The sequence below is a fragment of the Oxyura jamaicensis genome, chromosome 1 (genome assembly GCF_011077185.1).
Source record: "Oxyura jamaicensis isolate SHBP4307 breed ruddy duck chromosome 1, BPBGC_Ojam_1.0, whole genome shotgun sequence".
Lineage (NCBI taxonomy): Eukaryota > Metazoa > Chordata > Aves > Anseriformes > Anatidae > Oxyura > Oxyura jamaicensis.
The window spans coordinates 54,510,131-54,534,360 of NC_048893.1; positions in this window are offsets into that span (position 1 = coordinate 54,510,131).

Consider the following 24,230-nt stretch of genomic DNA (forward strand, 5'->3'; position numbering starts at 1 on the left):
TTTATTTAGATGCCAGCAGACACATAACTCTTTGTCAGAGGCTGCTCTCCTTCCTATGCTGCCTGCAGACGACAATTCCCAGCCACGCCTGAGGTTAAACCTGTCCCATCAAAGCCATGCCAGCTCCCCAGCTCTTGCACATTCGCCTTCAGGTCTTGCCGGTGACTTTGTGCCCTAACAAGTGCTTAATGATGACATTTATTATTTGCATTATAGTAGGATATAAAGGAATTAGAAGAGGAGAGAAATTTAAATCTGTTATACTGCATGAATATACAGTGTGATTCAAAATGAGGGGTACAGCCAGAAATAAAGTTACCCAACTGCAATGCCCACAGATCAATGCTGCAAGTGCAGCAGCTGTAACAACAGAGTAAAACTCACCAGCTCGTAGGATAGGCTTTAAGACCTGTTCAGATGTTGTCACGCATGTACATGCATGCCTGCTGCTGATCAAACTCTCTGAAATCACTCCTTGCCCTCCAGCCCATAACCCAGGGAGGAGCTCCGCTCTTCACCAGTGGACAAGTGCCTCTCAAATTTGTGACCTGACGGCCTGCAGGTTAAGTGGACACAGGATGATAGCAAATCAAAATGACATTAGTATGGCTGGGAGAAGCTAGGTGCAGCCTGGAGGAGCAGAGATAGAGATCGCTTTGAAAATCAAAAGCCTAAATTACCCTGGTGTTTGATGATGGCAAGTATTTGATAATGATAGCTAGTAAATGTGTAGGGAAGGTATGTTTAATATTCTGCACCCTAGAATGAGAAAGGATTCAAGCTCCCCTGCAGCTTAATGTTTTCAGCGCTGGATGTTTCAGGGATATTAGAATGTGATAGTGACTGCATGTAGAGCAGAGAGAATGAATTTGCAGGCAAATTTGCAAAAATAAGCATATAGCAGGATACTTGCATATAAAGCCACTGAAGCACCAGTCATTCAGATTTCCCTTGGTGAAATCTATCCATGCACCTTTCCTCCCACATAATAATAATAATAATAGGAATTGCAATAGTAATAACAATGAAACATGTAGTCCTTCCTACTGCACTTTTCATCAGTGCAAAAATGTTCAGAATAACTCATTTCAATCATTCCTGTTTTTCAGAGCTAACAAAAAGAACCAACCAACCCAAGCCACTGGCATTTACTAACTGCTTTCAAGCAATTTAGCCTTTCCCTTTTCTAGAAAATCCAGGGACCCTGGATTTTCAGAGGGTACAACTAGACTATGCAGGTCAGGTGGGAAAATGGCAGGATGCTGATAGGGTATTTAAGACAGTCACAACCCCTTCAAATCCTTCACACCTGACATAATTCTTTCTTTGTACTCTTGAATCAGAATGGTACATGGTGTGGAAATTGGAAAAGCAAACAGTCCCCACAGTTTTTAAGACCCGAAGTGCAGCATTAGTCAGTCTCAAACTGTTGTGAGAAGATTGCTTATTCCTTTTGCTCTGAGCATCCATGCCAGGGAGAGAAACTGCTGAAAGAGTCAGGTGTCTCCTTGGCAGTGAGTTACATATTGTATGAAGGGCACTTGCCAGTGCAGAACATTTTGGGACGTGAATATATTTTCTTATGCTTGATGCGAGATGAGTTGTGTGCTAGGGGCTACTGCCCATTAAGCCACTCAGTATGGTCATGCTTTTCCCACATTATATTCACCATCTGTTCCTGTCTGCCTGTTTTCTCCTGCCTCCACTGAAGTGCAAGTTTCTAGATTCAGTAGCCCTCTTTTTGTTTTGTGCCTTTTTAGTACTTAGCCCAGTGAATCTCAGGTGCAACGAGTATAAAAGGAACAAACAGTAAAATGAACACAAGTTATGCACAACGCAACCCAGTTATGCACAAAATTAGAAACAGCGCTCAGAGCTGTATGAACAATTAACATTTTTCCCTGTCATAATTTGCAAGTCAGAAACCATTTTTAATTCTTGCCTTGTTCTTCTGTATTTTTTTTTCCTAGATTCCAATACAACTTGGCATTACCTTGAATGGGACCTGGATTAAAACCTCCAATCCCGACCTCTCCATGAAAAGCCTGTTTTGTTTTGCACAACCACTGCTACTCTTTGTGTATACTGCAACACTTGTACGTCACCAGCTATCAAACCGCCCTTAAGGAGGAAGCATGGCTTGTTACTTTTGGGTAGGTTCTATGACAAATAAATGCATTTTAAAAGGTTATGAATATTCTTATGGAGGAAGTGACTACAACGTTACAACGGACTTCAGGTAAAATAGACATTTGGTGCCAATTACCTCAGCTGTATAATTTCCTTAGTCTGATTTATAAACAAGGCTAGTGAGTACTGTTTGTACTCTCCTTCCCTGGAGAAGCCAAACTTCAAAAGATTTGTTATCCACATTGTTTCAGTGTTGGGGATTGACTTAAAGTACTTCCCATTTGTCTTCAGTTTCCGCAGGAAGCATTCATTTTCTTGCCTCTTCAGCTGGGGATACAGTCGTTAACAAAGCCACAAGGGTGCATGCTGTCATTTGTAAAAACAGCCTGAATATTCCCCGGAGCCACTGCATCTGTCACAGTGGACGCACACCCTCTCCTGCTGCTCCTAGAGCTGCACCCTCTGTATTCACATGCTGCTGGAGAGGTGGAAAGGCAGTATCCACCTATGTCTGGTGGGGAAACAACACCGTCTGTTACAGCAGGAGTAGTGGAGGCCAGAGAGAAAGAGTGTGCTCCATGGTGCGGTTAGCCAAAGGGAAGGGGACGATACCTGAGCAATTTGCATAGAGAAAAGGTTCAATGCAGAGAATTGGCCAGAATTAAGAATGGAAGCTTAATCAGAGATGTCAGGATCTGCAATTAAGGCAGATCGGACTGGCATGTCAATAGCAAGTACTGCCACGTGAATGTTAGCTACTGGGGACAGCTGCAACTCCAAGGTTACACATCTAGCTCTGGCAAGTAATTTCGAACGTGATGCTGGTGCATGTGAGAGTGATCTCTGCTGCCAGCTCTCTTGTGGCTGGTGGGTATAGTTGTGAAATTGCGGTTGGCTTTGAGAAAATGGGCTTTCTGAACTGTGCTGGCATTGTCATTGGTGTGCAGGTATTTAACCTCAATTGCATTCCTACCTGGAGGCCCCAAATCACAAAGATGTAACTCAAATGTCCTGCCAGCTATGCCTTAACATAAGAATAACCTCAGTGACACTAAAGCAGAAATACCTCTTAACGGCCACAGGCAACAAGCTGAGGGGACCTGTGTTTGATGTCTGTTGGAAGGAAAAACCACCCTATTGTCTTCCAGTAACATAGATGGGTTGTGGCTATTTCTGTGAACCTAGCACGCATATTGCTTCTGCTTCTGGCTATGGATGTCTCAGCTGGAGATGAGAGCTTTTGGGAAGAGCAGAAGACCTGGCTGTGCCCTGAAAAGCTACCAAGTGGCAGTGGAGGGTGCTGAGAGAGGCTGGCAACAGGACAGCGCTGCCTGCAAAACGTGAGATGCCTGCTGGACCAGCGCCAACCTCATGGCTGCAGTGTGCTGTTGGCATCCGCGGAGTTGCTGCAAAGATACGGGCAAGAGGTGACACGTGGAAAGAGCTCCAGTCTTCCAAAGTCGAAGGCATGGTAAAGGCAATAAGAAGACGAACTGGTGCTGGGGCCAGGTGAATAAGAAAGGCTCCCTGTCCATCCATTTGCATTGCAGAGTGCTATGCGCAAGAAGCAGTGTTGTTGCAGAGCATTTTATGTGTGGCAGCCCTTCGCACAGCAGGTAATTTGCAATGCTTTCAGGGTCACTGGACAAGACGAGATGCTCTGGGTCATCCAGGGCCGTTTCCTGCTATTGTGGGCACGCTGTCACTCAATCCTATTGTAAACTGATCGATCTTTATCTTAAAAGCAATCGAGTCTCTTCCCCCCCACAACTCCCACTGGGAGGCTGCTCCAGAATCTCACTGTCTGAGCGTTGGAAGGCGTCTTCTGATTACCAGGCTAAATGTATTCATGGTTAGCTTGCATCCATTAGTTCCCGTGCCAACATTTTCTTTTAGCTAATATAATTATTGTCTCCTGTTGCTGTTTTTGCTCTGATGTATTTATAGAGAGCCGTCATACCTCCTCTCAGTTCTCATTTTGCTAGGCTAAACAAGGCATGCTCTCTTAGTTACCTCATAGCTGGAGGGCTGCTCGCTCCTCTCTCTGGGCCAGCAGCCTTGTGCTGTGCTTGCTCCACGTCAAATTCCTCCCTGAAGCTGGGTGACAGGTCCTGGACACATTTTGCTCAGAGGTCTCATCAAGGTCTTATGCAGTACCTCTAATACTTCCCTTTCTCTAGGGGAAATGCTTCCCTTTTTTTGTGAGGGTAGGAGGGTGAAATACTTTCTTAAAACCTTTCAGTACTACTTTCTGATTCTTCCTCTCCCTTCACACCCTATCCTTGCAGGTTAATGAATTTTACAGGTTAATAAATTTTACAACGGCATGAATGTATTAAGAGAGAAAATATGCATATAGGCGACCATGTTGGAAACAACTGTGGGTGTCTGGTTGCCTGTAAAGCTTAACATACTACTAAAAGAGCAGCAACAGGCAGTTTAATTATAATTTCCCCTGTAGTTACAAGGGATACAGCAACAAGAAACATTACAGCAACAAGGAACAGGGCTTATTCCTGGCCTTTCAGGGACTTGGTTAGAGTCCACTCAGCCCTAGGGTTATCCAGTGACTGCAGCATATGTAATGTGGAGGGGGGGCTGTCATTTCAGGTAGGTAGCGCTTCATCCTCATATTAATGCTTGGAGCACAGCTTCAGTTATTTGTGATGAAAAAGGTAGAGGCAAGGGAAGCCATTGTAACAGCACATCTTGTTTCATGCCTGGAGTGTAGTCCTTCACCTTTGGTGCCTCTGTTATCTTCACCATTGCCTTTCCTGGCCTCTCTCTTTTCTCAAATACCTCAAAATCTTGTGTCTTAAAAATACCTTATGAAGTCTGATAGTCTGCATACTCTGCGTGGCAGCCAGTATTCTCTCAGTCAGTTCTGTACCAGAGAAAGCGCCTAGGTGAATACTGAACACGTAGTTAAGACTTTTTACTGCTCTCCATGAACTGGGCAGCTGCCCATTTCACCCATGTCTGTCTGGGATGATACTGGATTTCTGTTTAGGTGGCTACCAGTTTAAGCTGTATTAAAAACTAACGGTTTGCTGTATTGTGCCAGAGGGTCAGATGACAAGACTTCTTGCCTTCACAAATGGAACACGGGATGAAATCACAGCTGTAAGAGAAATGGGAGGCGGTTATAACATTTATTACAGGGAGGATCTTTCTCCTGGTCATTTGGTTTATACGTGCAAGGGTACATATGACAGTGGAAAGACCTTGAAGTGCTGACACTGTCTGGAACTGTGGAAAGGAAAGAGAAACTCTACTTCATGGACTTATCAATGCACCTTTCCCTAGCTACCTAAAAGCAATTAGTTCTTGGCCTTGGGTTAAGTATAGCTTAAGTATAAGTCAGGGACACTGTGACTTTTTTGTGAGCTTGTACTAGTTTTTGTTAATAAACTTGCTCACCTCTCATTGTGCCACAAGCTGAAATAAATATTACCTCAAGCTCACTTTGCTGGGTTACTACAGAACCTAGAAATATGGACCTGTGGCACTGCAAGGTGGCACAAGAGAGCTATCTAACTCAGAAGTCTGCAGTCTGAGCCATCACTGAGTTAATGCTGGGAAAGATGTAGGAGTGCACGGCCTTTATGAAATGAGTTTTAACTGTACTTTCCACCTGGCAGACAAAGCTGTACACTATACAGGGAGGATAAATAGCTCTCCCAAGAGGTGCTGGTCTCAAATTTGCCACACAGGCCTGTCTAGCACATATTTACATTGGTGGGAAGCCTGCAGAAGGATCTGGTGTTTCATAATTTCAGCTTCAGACTAAGGGAGTCCCCAGCAAGAAAAATATCACTGTTGCTCGCTTCTCTGAAGGACACAATGCTCCGTGTACATGGGAAGAGAAGTAGAAAGATGGTATCAATGTACGCCCCTGTCATCACTCATTCTCATTTTAACACTACCAGCCTGGTAAGGATATTGAGTATTGGTGCAGCACTTGGAGCGCAAAAAGAAAGGGATGTTTTATGGTGCTAAATTCAATTCACGGTTAAATGTCTCAGGTAATGGAAGCTTTTACCACATCACTTGAGAGACCATTCTATTGTCTGCTAGACTTCATAAGCAGGGAGTTTTCTTTTTTATTTAGTTGAGCTGCTTTCTTTTTCTGAAGAAATAAATGACCAAATAAAAAGCAAATCTGAAAACCTCCCCCACTGAGTCTATTTCAGTTGTTGCTGTTTTCCTTCACATTTTCCTCCTTGAAATGCATTAGTTTCCAGTTGAAGAAACCTGAAGAAAAGATGATTATTACCAAGAAATTTGCAAATTAGCACAGCTCAAAACACCCCCACAGCAGTGTTCTAGTAAAATGAGTAAGGCTGGGCTAAAACCTCTATATATTTATTTGGATCATTCTATATTTGGATTTAGCAATCCTATTACTGAGATGAAATTTAAGACACGTTAGATACATTTATCCTGGAAATAGGACTGGTAAATTGTAAGCTGTGATAGGTAGGAGGATGAGGACAGCATCTAAGATCAAACAAGGAGAAGAGCAAAAAACATCCTTCCTTTCCGTTTGCAAATTTTCAGCACATTCAGCAAGTGGATGTTTTCTGTAGATGGACAAAATTAGTGGTTAAAGAGAAGCGAAATGCACAAAGTGTGGGATGTGGGATATTGCAGTGCCATTACACAAATTGATGCTGTGCCTTCAGCAGAAGTTTCAGTTCGATTTAGATCACCTCAGGAGGAGGAGGAGAGGGAGGTTGAGTCACCACAAAGAGCCTACACATGGTAAAACTGTAGAAAGAAAGATTGAAACATTAGAAAAGAGGTGAAGAAGAAAAGGATTTGGAAACATAGACCGCATAAGGTGCTGAGCAGGAGATGTGACCACTAGTCACAGTTTTTTTGTGAACACCTCTCTTTCTTGAAGGCCAAGATCTGGGCACAGCTCTAAACAAGGGTAGAAATTTCTATGCTAACTCTAGTGCAGTTACTGTAGCTTCAAGCGCATTTTTATTTAAATACTGCCATTCTGGAAGGCAGAAACCTACTGTGTATGAGAACAGAAGTCAAATCTGGATTTTGAGAACTTGTCAAGGAATGCTTTCCGGGAGACAAATGATCACATAAATGTCAACCGCAGCGTTTCTTAAATCTTCCTCTGAAATAACTGCTCCAGTCATTGCCAGCAACAATGCCTCAGCGATATCTGCTGGCATGGCTGGATCTATGTACATGGATCTATACAACATCCTGAAGACATCTAGCACTGATTTTTTTTTTTTCACCGTATTCCTCTCTTTACCGCAGCTAAGTTCACAGTTTATGTACGTGTTACCTTGTGCTGCTAGCGAGCGCTACCTGCCAAGATTTACAGCATCTTTCCTTAACCTCAAACGCTTACAAAAATCACCAGATGGCAGCAGAGTCGTTTCTGGTCTCCTGTCCTGGTCACAGCTGCATGCTCTGGGGTGCTCTTTATAGCCACCCTTCCAAGTTTTTCAGGGTATACAAAGGCAGCATCCCTACCGAGAAAATACCCAACTTTCTCAGCAAGAGATTTATGGTCTCCATTTGGTGCCTCCACGAAGGCTGAGTTTTAAGGGATGGTTCCCTATTTTTCTCCAGAGTTGTTGCTATTTATAGCCTGCAAACACCTATATGTACGTGCTAATGGCTGTGTTCTTATCATGTGTTATAAACTGTCAGGGTAATGCAAAGTAACTAACTTAGCTTGGACTAAGAGCAGAGTCTCCAGAACCAGCAGAGGTTTAATTAATGGCTCAAGGACGAAGTTGGCTAATAGAAATCTTGTTAATGGCTGTTTTCTATTCTTCCACCATTGTGGTGTTTTTTACTCAAAAAATGCTAAAAGGACAATGCTGAGAGGAGAGAATTACCCCAAAGGATTACAAAATTCAGAATAGTTTTGGTATGGAACAATCCTCAAGTTTCCCAAGTCTGAAATTTCCAATAAAAATGAATAATCCCTAAGCAGTTTTTTTTCCCATCTGCAGCCATTAGGCACTGACGCTCCGTAGCAGCCTGGCGGATGGGCTGTTAGGGAAGGAGATAGGTGCATGGACTAGAAAGCAGCCTGGCTGGCGATGCCAGTGTCCTTTTGCCTGCTTTCCCAAGATAACTCCTTGAAATTGAGTAGTCTCCAGGAACTGTCTAGATGCTAATGCCAGAACCAGGAGAAAGTTTCCTCCGGCAGCCAGGGACCAGTCCCTCTGGGTCCAATAGCTCCTCCCCTGCCTTCCTCGAGAGCTCAGTTCTTATTCCCATGAGTGTCCTCACTACAATTTGGCAGTGGAAAGAAGCCCCCCAAATTGGTGCTATTTCACGCACTTTTAAAGCCCTCTTTACATTGCCAGAGATGTGTAAAAATAGCAAACGGAAAAGAAAAGCAGACCATTTTATGTATATTTATGCACACAGACTCACACATTCAGTGCTGCAAACGTTCACTTCCTCATTTTCCTTCCTAGTTAACTTTAGCCATGCTGTCCTCCAGCAGGGGCTGGAAGCTTGAAATGGACTTAAGACAGAAATACATGCTCTGGTTTATTATGAGCATATTTCAAGGGAAAAGTGGATTATGCTTTTATTGGACTGAATGCATTCAATTGCAGCAACATTTAGTTTTTTTCCAACAAAGTTTTGTTATTCAGACAAAAGGCTAAGTGTTATCCACTATGCCAACTGTAAGCATTTTCCTGTAGCTCACTTTTAGAATAGCCTTTAGGATTTACATGACTAAATCAAACCTCAGGAAGGAGAAGCTTGCAGGGGGAAAAAAATAGCTGCATTAGAGGCGATAAAATGAGAAATGAGAGACATGAACATCAGTGCAAACTCATCAGCATCAGAATAAACTCAGAAATAGACATTCTACATTTCCATAATGCTGTCAGCTGCCACTACAGAGACAGGGATCTATTACCTCTGTTTATACTGCTGCTAACTTAATTTATAGCAATTTATTCCATAAAAGTAGACAGCAACTCAACTGGCTGGGAAAAAAAAGCCACCCCTTTGTGCTGAAAATAAAAATGATAATGCACATAATAGATGTCTGAAAGTAATTTGAATGGCCAGTTAAAACACAAGGTGAGTTATATATATATATATATTTAGTAAATCTCAGCACAAACTACCTACTTTCATTTCCCCTTTTTTAGATGGATCGATAAAAGGGGGACATGGGACAGTCACAGGGTGACAGGTCCCCCCCCGCCACCCCATTTGCAGACTTCTTTATTTTGCTGGGGTTGCATGGGAGGTGGAAGTGGGAGCAGATGTGGATACAATGCCCTCAGGGCTGGAATCAGTCACCTTTTCATGATCAGCATTGTGAGAAAACAACCTAATACAGCTTTGTCCAGGCAAAAATGAGCAGCTCATGACATTTCTGTCCAGGTGGCAGAGAAGATGAGAATCAGCAGGCTTTCTATGGCATTCAAAGAAGGAGTGCAGGTGCCATTTTGCAGGCAGACATAAACGTCTTCTGCCTTTGCTCCAGATCAGTGGACACAAGCCCCAACCTAGAAGCTTGCTGTCATGTTAATGCCCATCCCTCAGCATGGTGTATTAGCTTGGACTCAGCCACTGCTGCTCTGTGTTCAGCAGGGAGCTGGCTGCATCCTTCCAGATTTGTTCCCAAGCAAGTTGAGGTTGGTTTGCAAGGTACCACAAAGACGTACCTGGAGGTGTTGGGATCTCAGCCCTTTAAGTGAAAATGTGTCCCAGCTTGTTAAAGCCCATGGGCTGGCTCAGTCAGACCTAATCTTCTCTCAGGCCGTGGTCCTCACTCTCTTCGTTCCCTCAGCAGGAGTCTGGACCTTCTCTGTAGCAAACAAGCCTCATGGTGAGAAGCTTGCTTTTCTTAAGTGCCTTTCAGCCCCCTTAGAAGTAGCTCATGAGCCTCTAGGGGTCCATAAACCAGCAGTGGAAAAGCATGGCTGTGGAAAGTCTAAGGGATATAATTATCAGCCCACAGGTGAACATGTGCTTAAATGCTTTGCTGATCAGAGATGGAGTGCCGAACCGGGGCCTTGGGAGCTGCCTTGTGACCACGGTTATTCCCTTTATGACAAGAAGCTGATCTTCAAACCGAAGTGGAACATTTTCCTGTTGCAACATAACCTGCTTTTGCAGGAGGGAGGAGAGGAAGGAACACACGGGCAATACTCTGCGGCAAACTCTGCTCAGGATGAAAATAGCTGGGAGCAGGGCAAAACTGAGAGTATTGTCACTGCAGAGCAGGGATGGCCAGACTGGAATGGACCAGGAGATGAGATGGCTGAGGACTGAGCTGCACAAACCAAGCCACAGAAGGAGAAGTGAAACACAGGAAGAGTGGGGTCTGCCATGCCTGACAGTGAGCCTGGGTAAAGAGAGGCATGAGAAGTTTGCGTGATACCCATCTGCCAGCTTTCTGGCTCCAGAGAGTGCTGGTTGAGAAAATTCCCACACCTCATGGCATTACCATGAAAAAAAAAAAGGGTCCCCTGTCACCTCTTGCACCATAGTCACGACCCTGCTGGCTCAGTGGTGTTCCCAGTGTTTCCAGGGTTAACAGGAGAGCGTGTCCTCATGTGGACCATCGCTTCAGGACTGTGAGGACCCCCATGAGAAACGATGTTTCTCCGCCCAGCTTTGTCCATGCCTCCCACCACTTGGAAGCCTCCAGTACAGTTTACCACAGGCAGCTGCTGGTGGGCACCACATCCTCACCTCCCATGGCTTTAGGTCCTTGCTGCAGTGTGGGAGCAGCTTGGGGGAGGACTGGCAGCACCCTGGGCCCAACAAAAAGCCAGTGCATGTTCCCCCCACCACCTGGTAACCCACCTGGAGTACATGGGGCACCCGTGTGAGTCCCATCTGATGGCTCACAATGGGGATGGTGGAAAGGCCAGTCCTGAGAGTAAGCTCAGAACTTTTCCTGGGTCAACACCCTGGGATCAAACCAGTGGTTCTGACCAACTGCTTTCTCAATGCCTGCACTGCTTCAGATGTGAGTCTACCAAAATCATTGATAAAACACCGATGGACAGTGTTCAGAAGTCAAACTGTTTGTCTCTGCTTCAGGGCTTAACTTGCTGCGACTGGAGGCTCACCCCGCTGCTGGACACCAAGTCCTCCTGTTACAGGGCTTTGCTGTATTACATTCCAGCTCAGCCTGAAGGGAAAATAGGGGACAAGAAAAGTGTTGACTTTAGAAAGACTTTTTATTTAATATTTCAAAATGTTGCAATAGATGCAGGCAGGGGTCTGCGTAGACTCCTTGTTCTACTAGAGAGTTCAGATTCAGAAGAAAAAAAATCAAATTGTTTGATTCATTGTCTCAGTTCTTTGGTTGTGCAAACCAGCAGGCTATTGATTTATAACAGGTGAGAGTCCAGGACAGAGTCTGATAGCCTGCATCATGAGTAAGCATACAAAAAGCTTTATAAATGTGCTAAATGATAGTGTTTCTGGCCCTTATTTTTATTTAGCTGCTTAAATACCGCCAGGTTCAGAGGGAGTCAGAGGATTAATAACTTTGAGGATCTGCCATCTTGCACATCAGTTGAAACCTAATGGGGTGAGAGAGCAAAGACAAATTTTCTGAGGTTCTGTGTACCTCAGCTCCCTTGACAGTCTTTCCAAATTCACACAGGTAAGCAGGCAACATTGGCATGTGTAACCGCATTTCACAAAGGAAGGGAAATCTCGTGGTGCAGTCTTATGAAACAAGATGCCAAGTTGGCAGTGGGAAACAAAAAGCAAGATTGGAAGGGGGGTGAGGGTGCAACACTGGGCAAGAGAGTGTTGAAATGCAAAGGAACAAGGTGAATGGTGAACTGGAGCCTTCTCAGTGTACAGTATGTACCAAGAAGAACAAAAAACACTGGCTGTGATTTTAAATCTAATTGCTGCTCCTTCGGGGCCCCAGCATAACAGTTTATTATGGATGTGGATGCAAGAGCTTGTCTGGAAACATGGTTAAATAAAGTTTTAAATCCGAAAGCTTTGATCATAGCGCTAATTTGTGTCCACTTCAGCCCAACTTACTTAAGGTATAGAAAAATAGCTCGTGACAGCATTTTTGATAGTAACCATACATAAAGTTGGATTTTACTTTATTTGACCACCCATCAGAGAGCTAGAAATCCAGGGTGAATTAGCAGTGCAATTTAATGTATCGAAACACAACACATACTACAAAAACCAGCCATGCTGCAGGTTACAGACACCATCACACACTGCATTAAAACGGCTGCATTGTCAGGTCTGTGGAACTCCATGAGGTTTGCCTTAAATTGCCGTTCTGCTCTGAAAAGCAGGCTTTGAAGAGCTCACTACGTGGCTCCATGTTTATTGCATTGCTCTACTTCTTATCAGATCATACAGCTACAAAGAAGGTGCTTTCTTCTGTTTGCCAGGTGGAATCAGAGAGGAAGGATGGATTGCTTTTCCATGTCAACTCGGAGAAGATAAGTGATGCATCAATGATTTCATCCTGCTGTGTTTCCCACTATGCTTGGACAGTCCTCCTTGTTTCGCCCAGTAACACTGCTGCTGAAGCCTTCACCACAGTTTGCTTTTTACAGAAGCCAACTTTGCCTTCCCTGCTTGGTGTCATTTTAACTTGACACAATTAGTCCTGGCATGAATGGCTGCGGTGCTCAGAGCTGTGTTTCAAGGTAAGGCAGCTCGCCTTACTCGGTTGGTGAGCTAAGGAGCTGTGGTGTGGCCTCCTTCTTTTGATGTCTCCTATCAAACGTCTGTCCAGCCTCAGACTTGCAAGGGCCAGGTGAAAAACACCTTCAGACACCAAAGGCTCTCATCTGCTAGTGTTTACATGCATCAAAATCCCTTGCCAACAGATGAGAGGGCAGCCAAATTAGGTGAGACACGGGGTATTGAGCACATCTGTCAGAAACATCTGTGAGAAAAGCGTTCATAAAGTTTCACTGCAGTGCAATGCAGTGTTTTTTTTTTTCTTTGTTTTCCTTTTTGGTGGCTGCTGACTGGACCTTCTGCATCCTGAGGCTCTGGCCCTGGCCTGTGCTGGAATGAGAGGTTCCCAGGAGGCAGGAGCAGAAGGAACTGGGCTGGAGGAAAGGCTTCCCAGGGAGAAGGAGCACTGTAAGCACCAACACAGCATCCCAGGCCTCTGTGCTTTGTGTGGTGGTAAATTCCACTTCCACATAAGGTATTCTTATTGTTGGGATGTTCTCAGGTATCTCTTCCTGATAGATCCTCTCATTTCTGTGAGAGCTGAGCTCACACTTTAAAGCTGTTTTTCAGCTCTGCTATTCAAGAGTTGCTCCCCATCGCTCAGACAGCTTTTTTAACTGACTTGTTGGGACAAAACAGCCTGGGGCTCTCTCTGTCCAAACTGGATGATATCAATCAATAGGTTCAGAAGTTACTCACAGAGGGCAGGGGTACTGCAAAATGATGTTTTATTAGCCTTGTTTCCACTGGAAATCAAGGTAGTAAGTTCAGATTCATTGAGTTTTCCACCAGTGAAGGAGAGACGGTGATAATAGCATCTGGCTTCTTCTCATGTGTCTGTGGGTCTCAATCTATTCCGCAGACACTCTGATAGGAAATGGTCATAGCAAGCAAGCTTTGCTTTTCCCAAGTGGCCTTCCCAACATGCTTGTTTGTTTTCTTCCTAATCCGCCGTGCAACGAGGCTGTGATCTCATGTGGGGTCCTATCTACACTATCTCAACAGAACCAATTACACTTCTTGTTTTAATTAACAGCAAATTCAACCCTCCCTTTGAAAACCAGAGGATGAATTTCCCTTAGCTGTAGCAGCACAGGTCTTGCTGGCTAAAACTCAGTCAGGTGCATGGATGGAAGCACCCAGCCTCCTTCAGGGCATCCCACGTATAATGCCATGGGGAGAGAATCCTCCTCGCTTCCTCCTGGGACTAAACTGCTCAAATTCCTCCATAACCTCTGAGGGAGAAGAATTAACTCAAAAATAAACACTGCCTTCAGATACAGGCTGTTTATCTGAGTGCTGAGCAGGGGCTTTGTGCAGGAACCCCTTAGGAGGCATTCCATCACAAGCTTCCCTTCCAAAGCAAGCAGTCAAGCGTGAAACCACCATCAACAGACAGCAGTACAGCTTGAACTAACCTACTTAGCTGCCCCAGCAGCTTTAAGCAGGATTCCCTGGCTGTTGGCACTGCTTTGATGCAGGCAGTCCCTCCCTTTACTGCCTTACTTCTACAACCATGATTGTCAGGTGTGGTTCCAGGACTGCTGCCTTCGCCAGCATCCCCAGTTGCATACGCTTGTGTTTTGGCTGGCTGTGCAGAACATAAATGGCCCAAGATGCTCTCTATTCCAAAAGGGCTCTCTACCTAACACCCTGTTCTGGAAACTTAGGGGGTTAATGCTTGAAGCGTAGCCAAGGTGTTTCACCTCTTTTTGCACAACCCTTACATTAAAGCCCATTTTCTCGAGCTGAAAAGACAATGCAGTTAATCTCTGCTTGCCATCCATTTTGAGGTTTCCTCTTGCAGGTCCCACGGTGCGGTTTGGTTGGTGCAGGGTGGATCGTCTGCTGGCCCTAGCGTTGGCTGCAGCTCAGCGGTGACAGAAGAGGTGCCTAACGTGATTGCCCTGGTTTTTGGGCTGCTTTCCTCAGCCAGCTTACAAAAAGAGGTTGTGCATCGGGAACTGAGATGCCCATGCTGCACATTTCACCAGGTTCAGGGATGGACCTGGTAAGAGGGAAATCACCTGTGGGGTAACAGTCACAAAGCAGTTATCCTCTCCCTTAATGGCAGTTTAGGGGAAGGTGGGAGGAAAGGGTAGTCACCTCTTTTCGTATAATTACACAAGAAAGAGGAAAAACAGAGCCTTTGCTCTGCCTAGGCAGACAGAGGGGCAAGTAGACATGGTCTGGGCAGAAGGGACAATTCTCCTCTTCCCCATCCCTGTTAAGGAGAGAAGAGATGGAGAGGAGCTGATGCCCAGAGAAGACACGGCTGATAGACCCAGGAGGTGGTGAAAATCTACTGGGAGCCTGTAAGGGACACAAGAGGAAAGAAGTAAATAGTCTGTGAAGAGTGGAACTAATGAGGCCTGGTTTTAATACAGTTTTGTCTCCAAGTCAGTTGTCAGTCCAATTGAAACTTTTCCTGTGGTTGGGACATTTATAAGGCTCTTCATTGGTGTGGGCTCTCTTGTGCCTAATAACCTGAATAACCTGTGCATTCAGCCTTCAGATTTTCCACCATTTAGACCACAGAGACTCTGTCCTCTACTTGGACATTTTATTTTTCATTTCATTTAAGCCAGTCATGCCAGTGAAATTCAGCTGTAATGGTACAGTAAGTTCAGGGGAGTGAAGGAAAGGAAAGGTAGACAACTGAATGGACAGACATACATGCATTAACATCTTTGCACAAAGAGCATAGTTGTGTGAATACCATTTTCTTAGAAAATCTGGATCAAAATCTCTAATTTTTCAGCAAGTGTAAGATGGACTGAAGCCTCCTGAAGGCCTTGAGGAAGTAAAGGACCATGCAGATGGGATACTTCATTTTCCTTGTTCAGCTTCCATCATTGTTCAGGAGGAGGAATGCCACACACAGTGCCTGAAATCTCCTGCCAGCATCTAGCTTCTAATCTGCAATAATTTTTTAAATGGAAGAGAGTTGTTTTCTGCTCTCAATTTCTCTCAATTTCTCACTGTTGCTTTCTTCTTCATCCTCTCCTTTCTTTCATTCTTTCTTTCCTTTTTTTTTTTTTTTTTTTTCCATAAACATCATGAAATCATCAGTCAAAAACAGGGAAAGAGGGAGAGATTAATTAAGAAGCTTGTATTTCAGTCTGAGGCTTTCAATGATAATCAGAAACTGCTTGAGTTGCGCTTTCAGGGGTTTGTGATATGAACAGAATTTCTGGATAGGGAGACAGGCTGTAATTAATTTCTCTCTCCAGGACGATTACAGATATAAATAGTAAAACAAAGACAGCAAATATCAGCAGAGGTGCTCACGCTGCATGTACTACATCGTAACATTGCTCAATAGCAGATTATTTTCTGCTCAAGGTCAGTGGTTCACAGAATGAAAGTGATATGGCTCCAGATTTCCAGGAGGTTCCTGGGTAATCATCACTTCATCATCCCCGTGATAATCATCACTTTCATCCACTTCTCCAACTGCTAGGCATAGCAAAGAGACTTTATTCTCATCCCAGTGGGATCAGAGACCTGTCCTGTGGAGGGCTGGCCGCAGAAACTAGTTAAGCTGAGTTAGTTTGGTCCAAAGATAAGGAAAAGCCACTGAGATAACAGGCAGCTCTCACTGAGTGCTCCTCATTAGCAGCCATCAATGTTGTTCAAAGCAGGTCAATGGCATCATTCACTATTTTATACAGGGGGACAATGAATCATGAGAATACACAGAGCAATGTGCTCTCAGTCTACACTAACAACAGATACCATGTTTTCTATGTGTTTCTATCTTATAATGTGCTTTACCCCAAAACAACAGTCTCCTTTAACCTCAGAAGAGTTAAACTGCGATCAGCTTCCAGAGTACGTTGATGCCATTGCAACAAAAACTCCATTGTTCCCTTCAGGCTTGTCAACAGAAATACCAGGTTCCAGCTCTGGATTTACATTAGAAGTAGGAATGAGGGGATAACTAATTTTGAAAGCTTTCTTTTGAGGTTTACACAGAGGTTTTATCAACTTCTCGCACTGAATATCTGCCTAAAATGAAGGACATTGCTTTGAAAACTTCTTTAAAGGAAGCACTGGGCAGGGACTGGCTGAATACTGTGGCAGGCTCTGTTCCAGAGGAGAGCAGGAAGAACTGAGCCACCTGTGAGCTGTGGGTCAGAAATCATTGTTTATCACGTGAGGGAAATATAGGCGATATTGAAAGGTCCAGAGAAGGTCAATGAAGATAGAAGTGTCATTGAATGTACAGGTGATGAGAGATCGCAGGGTCTTTTTAGCCAGAAATGATGACTAGTTACTGGGAGACTTGTCTGAGACATTCACAATGATTAAAGATGGAAAGTGAAATTGATTGCTCCTTCCTTTCTTTTTTTTTTTTCTTTTTTTTTTTTTTTCACCTCTGTCCTGCAACATGGGAACAAGGGGTCACTCACTGAAATTAAAGGGCAGCAGCTTTAGAACTGATAAAAAGAAACCTTTTTTTTCTTTTGAAAATATACTACATGTAGTTTATCCATGGAATTTATTGTCCCTCTCCCTGGAGTCATGGAGGCAAAGGTTGTGGCCAGATTTTAAAGAGGCTGGACTAATTTCACAACCCTTTACAATGTTTGTGGCTACCTGGGGCAAGGCAAAAAAAGCATGGGAATTGAATCAGATGCTTTGGGGCAAAAACTCAGTGCTCCTGAGCCAGGATGGAAACCTCCCTATCAGAGCTTGGAGAGTGGCTGGGGTAGGCTTAACCATGCCGACCCCTGTTCATCACTCCTCTGCCAGGAGCTTCTGCCTCACTGTGGAGGTAGCTGAAGGGATGACGAGCCTCAGCCCAGCCTCTCTCCTTCCTGGGATGGTGTCTTAACAAAAACTCACCTTCACAGCTGGCTTCAGTTGGAACGGACCAAGGGGCATTAATGATGCATGTGCTGGTTGGTGAAGTGCTCATGGGAATCAAGCACTATTGTCACACTGACAAGATGAGCTCTGTGTCAAAGAAATAAATACATGCCAAACCCAGCATGTGGCTCTTGAGAGCTCTCAAGAGTAACAGGGCGTAGAACTGAAGAATGGATTCAGCTTTCAGGTTTGTCTCGGCCTTGTCTTTTCTTAAGCGCGGTAGCAACCATCATGTTCTGTTCTCTGGAAAGAGATGGTTTCATTATTCATTGGCCATGAAAATCCATCTGTTTAGGAAAATAGTGAACAAAGGACAGGTAAGGCTGCAAATCTGCTAAGACGTGAGTCCCAGGGAGAGTCTGCCAAGGATGAAGATCTAGCCATTTCGACAGCTGGGCCCTAGGGATAAAATTACAGCCTTTTAATGTGCCACAGATATCTCATGCAGGAGTAAAATAATGTGTGCTGGGCTTTTACTTTTGGGGGCTGGGATTCAGTTTCATTTGCAATTCTGTTTTCAAAGGAAGATGGTTGATAGGACATGTGCAGTTGTTTGAAAGAGAGCTCGTCCTCAAAATGGATTAGAAAAGTTTATTAGCACTGAAGTCTACACTGAAAACATCAGTGGTCATTTTCCTATGTCCTGGAGAGCCATTAGCCATTTCCAGTTTTAGAAGAAATAGAGGGCTCTTAACATAATGCTCTTTCCCAGGTATTTTCTGGTGTAGGGATTAAGTGTCAGTGCCATCAACATTTATTTTCATGCAAATGGTCTTCTGGCTAGTCTTCTCCTCAATAGCAGCCATCACTAATACCTGAGGCTCTGTATTGCTCTACTCAGCCACTGGATGTAAGCTTTCCCATCTCACCAGTCAGAAACTGTAGGACAGTGTCATCCCACTGACAACGCTGTCAGCTCACTAAAATGCTGCAGGATGTTGCATGGTGTCCTCCCAGTGACCACTATGACTGGGCAAACCTCTCATTTCTATGCTTTCCTGCAGTGTTTGGGGGTAAAATCACCCCGTGCAGCTGCACGCTCTTCACGTACTGCTCTTATCAGGATTGCTTCCAGCTTCTTGTTTCAAGGGACATCAATGTATAAACCATTTTTCTCTTCCCCATCTTCACTTGCATTGTGCCTGGCCAGCTAGAGAGGTCACTTTAAGTAGAGTTGGACTGTTCCTCAAACTGAGATGGTAAGGCATACTTGTGAATTTTTCCCACATCCCTAGATGGTGTCCTCCACTGAGATTGCTGTTGATCAGGTGGAGCCCTTTTCCATCTGGTCTACAAACATCCACATCCACACAGAGGAAGAGTTATTAATAATGCATCGGTGACTGTGATGAACCATGATAGGTGGTGACAGAAAGTAGGAGATGAATACGTTCAAATCAGTGTGCCTGGCAGGTACATGAAATATTATTGTGTTAGAAATGGGACCTTCAGCACCATAACACCACTACCCCAGGAGGGAGATCCAGCACTGATGCTGTCAGTCAAATTTGATTTTCTCCAGGTTCCTCTCACCCATCACTACAGTGTAGGAGCACCTTTTAGCAGCCAATATCACTGGTGTCTGTCACACGTGGTTCTTTCCCCTTTCCTCCTTTTCTGGCTGTAGGAGAAAGGGGGAAAAATTAGCAGAAAAAGAAAGCAGAGGGAGGGGAGGAGAGTGGGTGCATCTCTGGGAGCTGTGCTGCAGAGGTGGCTGCACCACACTGCGGGCCTGTAATAGTTTTAGCCAGAGCCTCAGTGCTAAGGCAATTAGCAGATGTGAAAGGCAAGGAGAGAGAGATTCAGCTGCAAAGAGCATGTATACAAGTGTGATTGCTTTCTGAGACCCTGTGGAGAATACGGGAGGCTGTTTTCCAAACAGCTCATCAATCAGGCTTACGTCTTATCCTTCCATTAGGGAGCGATGGAAATATTTCTAAATTCCCTTCCTTCACAGTCTGAGGAAATGCTTTATCTCATGGAAAAGGGAAACGTCCCATGATCTTTTAGGCTTGTCTTCCCCTCCAATTCCATCTTCCTGAGAACAGTTCCCCTTTTCAGCCTGAAGAAATCAAGGCTGAAAAGAGCAGCGTGGTTGGCAGGTCCCTTGGCACTCTGAGAGTGTTGAGCTCTTGAGTGAAGGTCACACCAAATGATTTGTGGATGATCTGCATGCAGTTAAACATGTTTGCACAAAACGCTCATCAAATAATTCAGAATAATGAGTGCAGGTGCTAAAATCTTGATGTGTTTGCAGGCGTTTCATGATCAGAAGTAAGAGCTTAAAATTTGCCAGCTTGAGTTGCTCCTGACACAATAATCAGTATGCTCTGCCATGCCCTGTGGTGGCACCCTCCATCCTGTGACTGAATTGCAGATACAGGAGATGCTCATTGCAGCTAAACTTAACTGTTTCTACTGTTCAGCAACCTACTTTTCTTGTTCTGCCCAATCTCAAAAGCAGACTCACTACTAGACAAGTCGGGTTTGGGGAACTGAGAATGAAAAATCAAAAAGCTCACATGGCTCAGGCTCAGAGGAGACCGGAAGAGACCAAATGCCAGCAGCACTTGTTGGTAAGTTTTCATGAAATGAGCCTGTTGCATCAGTAGTCAGCTCTTGGGTACTTGTTTCCTGGTTTTACACACAGCATTCGTGCTACACCTGGGGTAAGCTAAGTAGTTGCTTGGTTGGGGGAGACCGGAGATGAGTTGATGGATGGTATCACTGAGGTGTGTTTGGTCAAATCCTAAAAGGCTGCATACACATGTGCACGAAGGAGAGGAACCAGCCCTGAGTGACCCCGGCACCACTACTTGTCTGAGTGTTTGGGATCTGTGGTTTTAGCCTCTGTGGTCACGGAGAAGTGGTGTGGTTTCCTAAGTCATCATGGCCCTTTTACACAGGGCCTCTTTGTTGGAAAGTCATTGATGTAGTGCTAGGCCGCACCATGGCTAAGAGGTGAAATAGTCCCAGCTGCCATCACCTGGTGGGGGAACAGGGCTGGGCCACATCTGTGGCTTTGGCTTTTATTCAGAGAAGAAGCTACAGGGAGGTGTTCTGGATAGGAACGGTGCTCTTGCTGAAGGGGTGTAGAGATGTCTGTTTTCTTCACAGACCCTGAGACATCGGCAGTCCTCACCATTAAATAAGATTTATAGGACCTCTCTAGAAACCCTGTAAAAACCAAGATAGACACAGTCTCTTCAGACACGTCTCTAAGAAACACTAGCATCTCCTAGACGAGCAGGTTGAACAATGTGTCTAACTCAGACATGAGGATAGGGCTGGGGTGGTTTGATTCACTTCCCATTGCAGCTGGGGATGTGGGTTACCTGCATGCCTCTTTTGTGGGATAGGTCCTGCATTTGAGCTGCACTTAATTGCTCAGGAGTCTTGGCTCAAGAATCACAGGTCTGTTGCTCCTGATTAAAATCAGATGTGGTAAAGCACAGGTATGTTGATAAACATCTTTGCTCAAACTTCTCTAGCACCTGTCCCAGTGCCGATCAGCAGCTATACAATAACCTAAACTGGCTGCATCTCTGATGAACAGGATGAAATTCCCTGAGAAGGCCATTTTGAACATCTGCTCCTTGGACTGAATCTGTTTTGTTTAAAAACAGAGGACTGTGGTCTTTAGGGTTGTTGGCTTGGCATGTTATGGGAGTTCTATATGCAAATGTAATTATACATATGAACACCCCCCAGAGAAAATCCAAGTAATTCATAAATTGGCACAAAGACTATACTGCTATTGAGTTTGAGGTGGTCAGCCTGCTGGCCATTGCATTTCAATTACCTTTATCTGCATTTGCTACCAGTGAAGTGAAGTAATTTTCGTTGATTAATGTCAAAAACCCAACTGATATGTTCTTCCCTTTTGTTTTCTTTTTTTCAAAATTGAATTTAGTGCTGGTGAGTGGTGCCAAAATGACAGCTCTGCAGCCTGGAGTGCTTTATTCAGCCAGGGAACTAGTCCTAGCACACTATGAACAAGGGATGCTTTGCTCAGGATGTACTGAGGAAGCAGGGATCAGACAGCCTCACCTCCTCCTTTAGTCCTGTCTGGTGCAGCACATGGTCCCAGCTGGGGATGGAGTGACAGCTGTGCAACTTTTCACATCCTCATCTCAGCTATATGAGGCACATCTTTCAGCTGTCACCGTTGCAGCGGTCTCCAGACACCCATCGTAGACTTTGGGCGTGTTGATGCACAGAGCTAGGCTGTGGTCCCTGCTCTGTGCTCTTGGAGAAAGGTGAAAACTGGGGTCAAATGGTAAATTCAGACTTGGGTGAGAATTCTTGGCCCACTTCAGGGAAAACCAAGCAATGAGCTGGATGCTTGTTGTGTGGGACAGGCCGAGAATTCCCACAGGTAAAAGGAAATTAATTCCCAATGCTTCTGTTTGACAGCACTTCCTAGGAAGTTGCCATGAAGCTGCTGAGCACATACTAATGACTGACAAGGCTCAGTTACTCCAGTCACCAGGGATGTCACCGACAGCCTCACTGCCTGAATTTCACTCCCTTCTCCTCACCCTGTTACCTCTCTGCCTGGAGCCCAAGGAAGGGAGAGGAGGAAGGTGGATGTTTATGAGTGCATCAGGAAGATAAAAGAGAAGCTAGTAGCAAGAGTGCTAAAATGCCATTAGAAGGTATGCTTTTCTTGTGACATTTTGTTATCATAATTATTATTTCAGATGCCTCGGAGTATAATCAACAGTTGTCTTCCTGTGAATGTGCTTAGTAAAAATGTCTCAAATGCACGAGAGAATCCATTTATTGCTTCTGAGTTGCAGGAAGCTGAAATTACTGCTTAAATAACCTCTTGGTTCAAGTGAGGGTAAATCAATGCTGACCGTGGAGAACAAACAGTACAGATTTTACACTCATGACCCAAAGCTGCACACCATCACAATTAATCTGATCTTGTCAAATGAAAATGGAGGTGAATTATCTGTCATATTTCCAGCTGGTATTCCTATGATGTGGATGGGAGCTGCATTATTACAACAGTTTACAGATTTTTTTTCTCTTTAGTTGGTTGCTTCTACATTAAGAAGGGAATAGGAAAACCCATGATGCTGTCCTGTTTCATATGCTTGTGTATATTGTCTCTTGCATAAGGTTTCCTCTAACGAATAATTTAAAATTGTGCTAAACATTCACTCTGCTAGCTATCTCACATGATTACAGACCAAACATGACTTTCTGCTCAGCCTGAGCCACCTCCCCAAGTCTGAGGGGTTGTGTGGCAGTAAATGAGGTCATGCCCTTGTCTTCTCAGTTTTCTTCGTGGTATATTCAGTGTGTGTGAGGAGCTGGATTTCCCATGTACTTCTTCAGCCTGCTCTAACCCTTACAGAAGTGGTGCAAATATATCATTGTTTGTGGTACAGCTTTACGGCCAACAGAGTGGTGGTGTCTATTGAGATTTGTTTTGACAGAAAGTGACAGAAGTTGGTCTGGGAGGTTGCATTTGTTGGGTAGCACTTTTCTACAGTCATGTTCAGCTCAGATTTACTGTCTCATGCTTTTTGTAGTCCCTCGATTTTATTTGCTTTTGGAACCACTTGTCCAGTCACACAGATTTTCCCCCTTTTCTGAAAGCATTTTGAGTGGTGGTAGATTATAGCTTTCCTGTATATTGCAATTTCACCATCGTTTTTTTTTTGCACCAGTTTGACTCTTAGAGCAGCTGCAGAAAGCTGGTTAGGAGTACAATATAGAGGTCAAGACCTGTGAAGAAAAGGTGAGTACATCCTCCAAGGATATTCCAGCACTCTGGGGATTGTCTGTGAATAAATCAGTCTAGCTTCCAGCTGTTTGCCTTTGCTTCATAAGGTTTCCACACCTTCATAAGATCCTTCAAAATGCTAAAGAGTCCTTGAAGTTGTTAATGGGATGATGAGCTAAGGAAGCTCATCATCTTCCAGACAAGAACCTTTTCTAGATGAAGCATTTTAATCCTACTGCATACTACTTGGTTCAAGAAGTGGAGGGTGAAATTTACGTTCTGTTGAGTGCAGGAGTGAGATTAACAGATCTTAATGGTCTTTTCTCTGGCTTCAAATTCAATTTTCCATTTATCTTTCATAAAAGTTGAATTGGAATGGCTTTGTTCCTTATCTAAGCAAGGGGTTGAAAATATGGGTTACAATTAGGTGGAGAGGGTCTTGTGAAAAGCCCTGGAAAAAACTACTCAAATCAGCCAGAGAGATCCTCAGTGCAATCCAGACACACTTGGAACTCACTTGTGTGTGATTAAGGAAGGAGTCACAGAGATGGCTCCTACCAGTGGTCTGGAACATGGGGTCTTTTGTCACCACTGTTTTGGCAGCAGAGCTACAGAGAAAGGAAAATTCACAGGACAGAGGGACCATTTAACCACCCTCAATTTAATCTAAAAAAAAAAAAAATGTCTCTGTGGTTACCATCTATATACTTAGACCCCCACATGAATCTTGAATTAGTAAAACCTGTCTCCAGGCTGTTGGATGATCTTAATTAAACTAAAT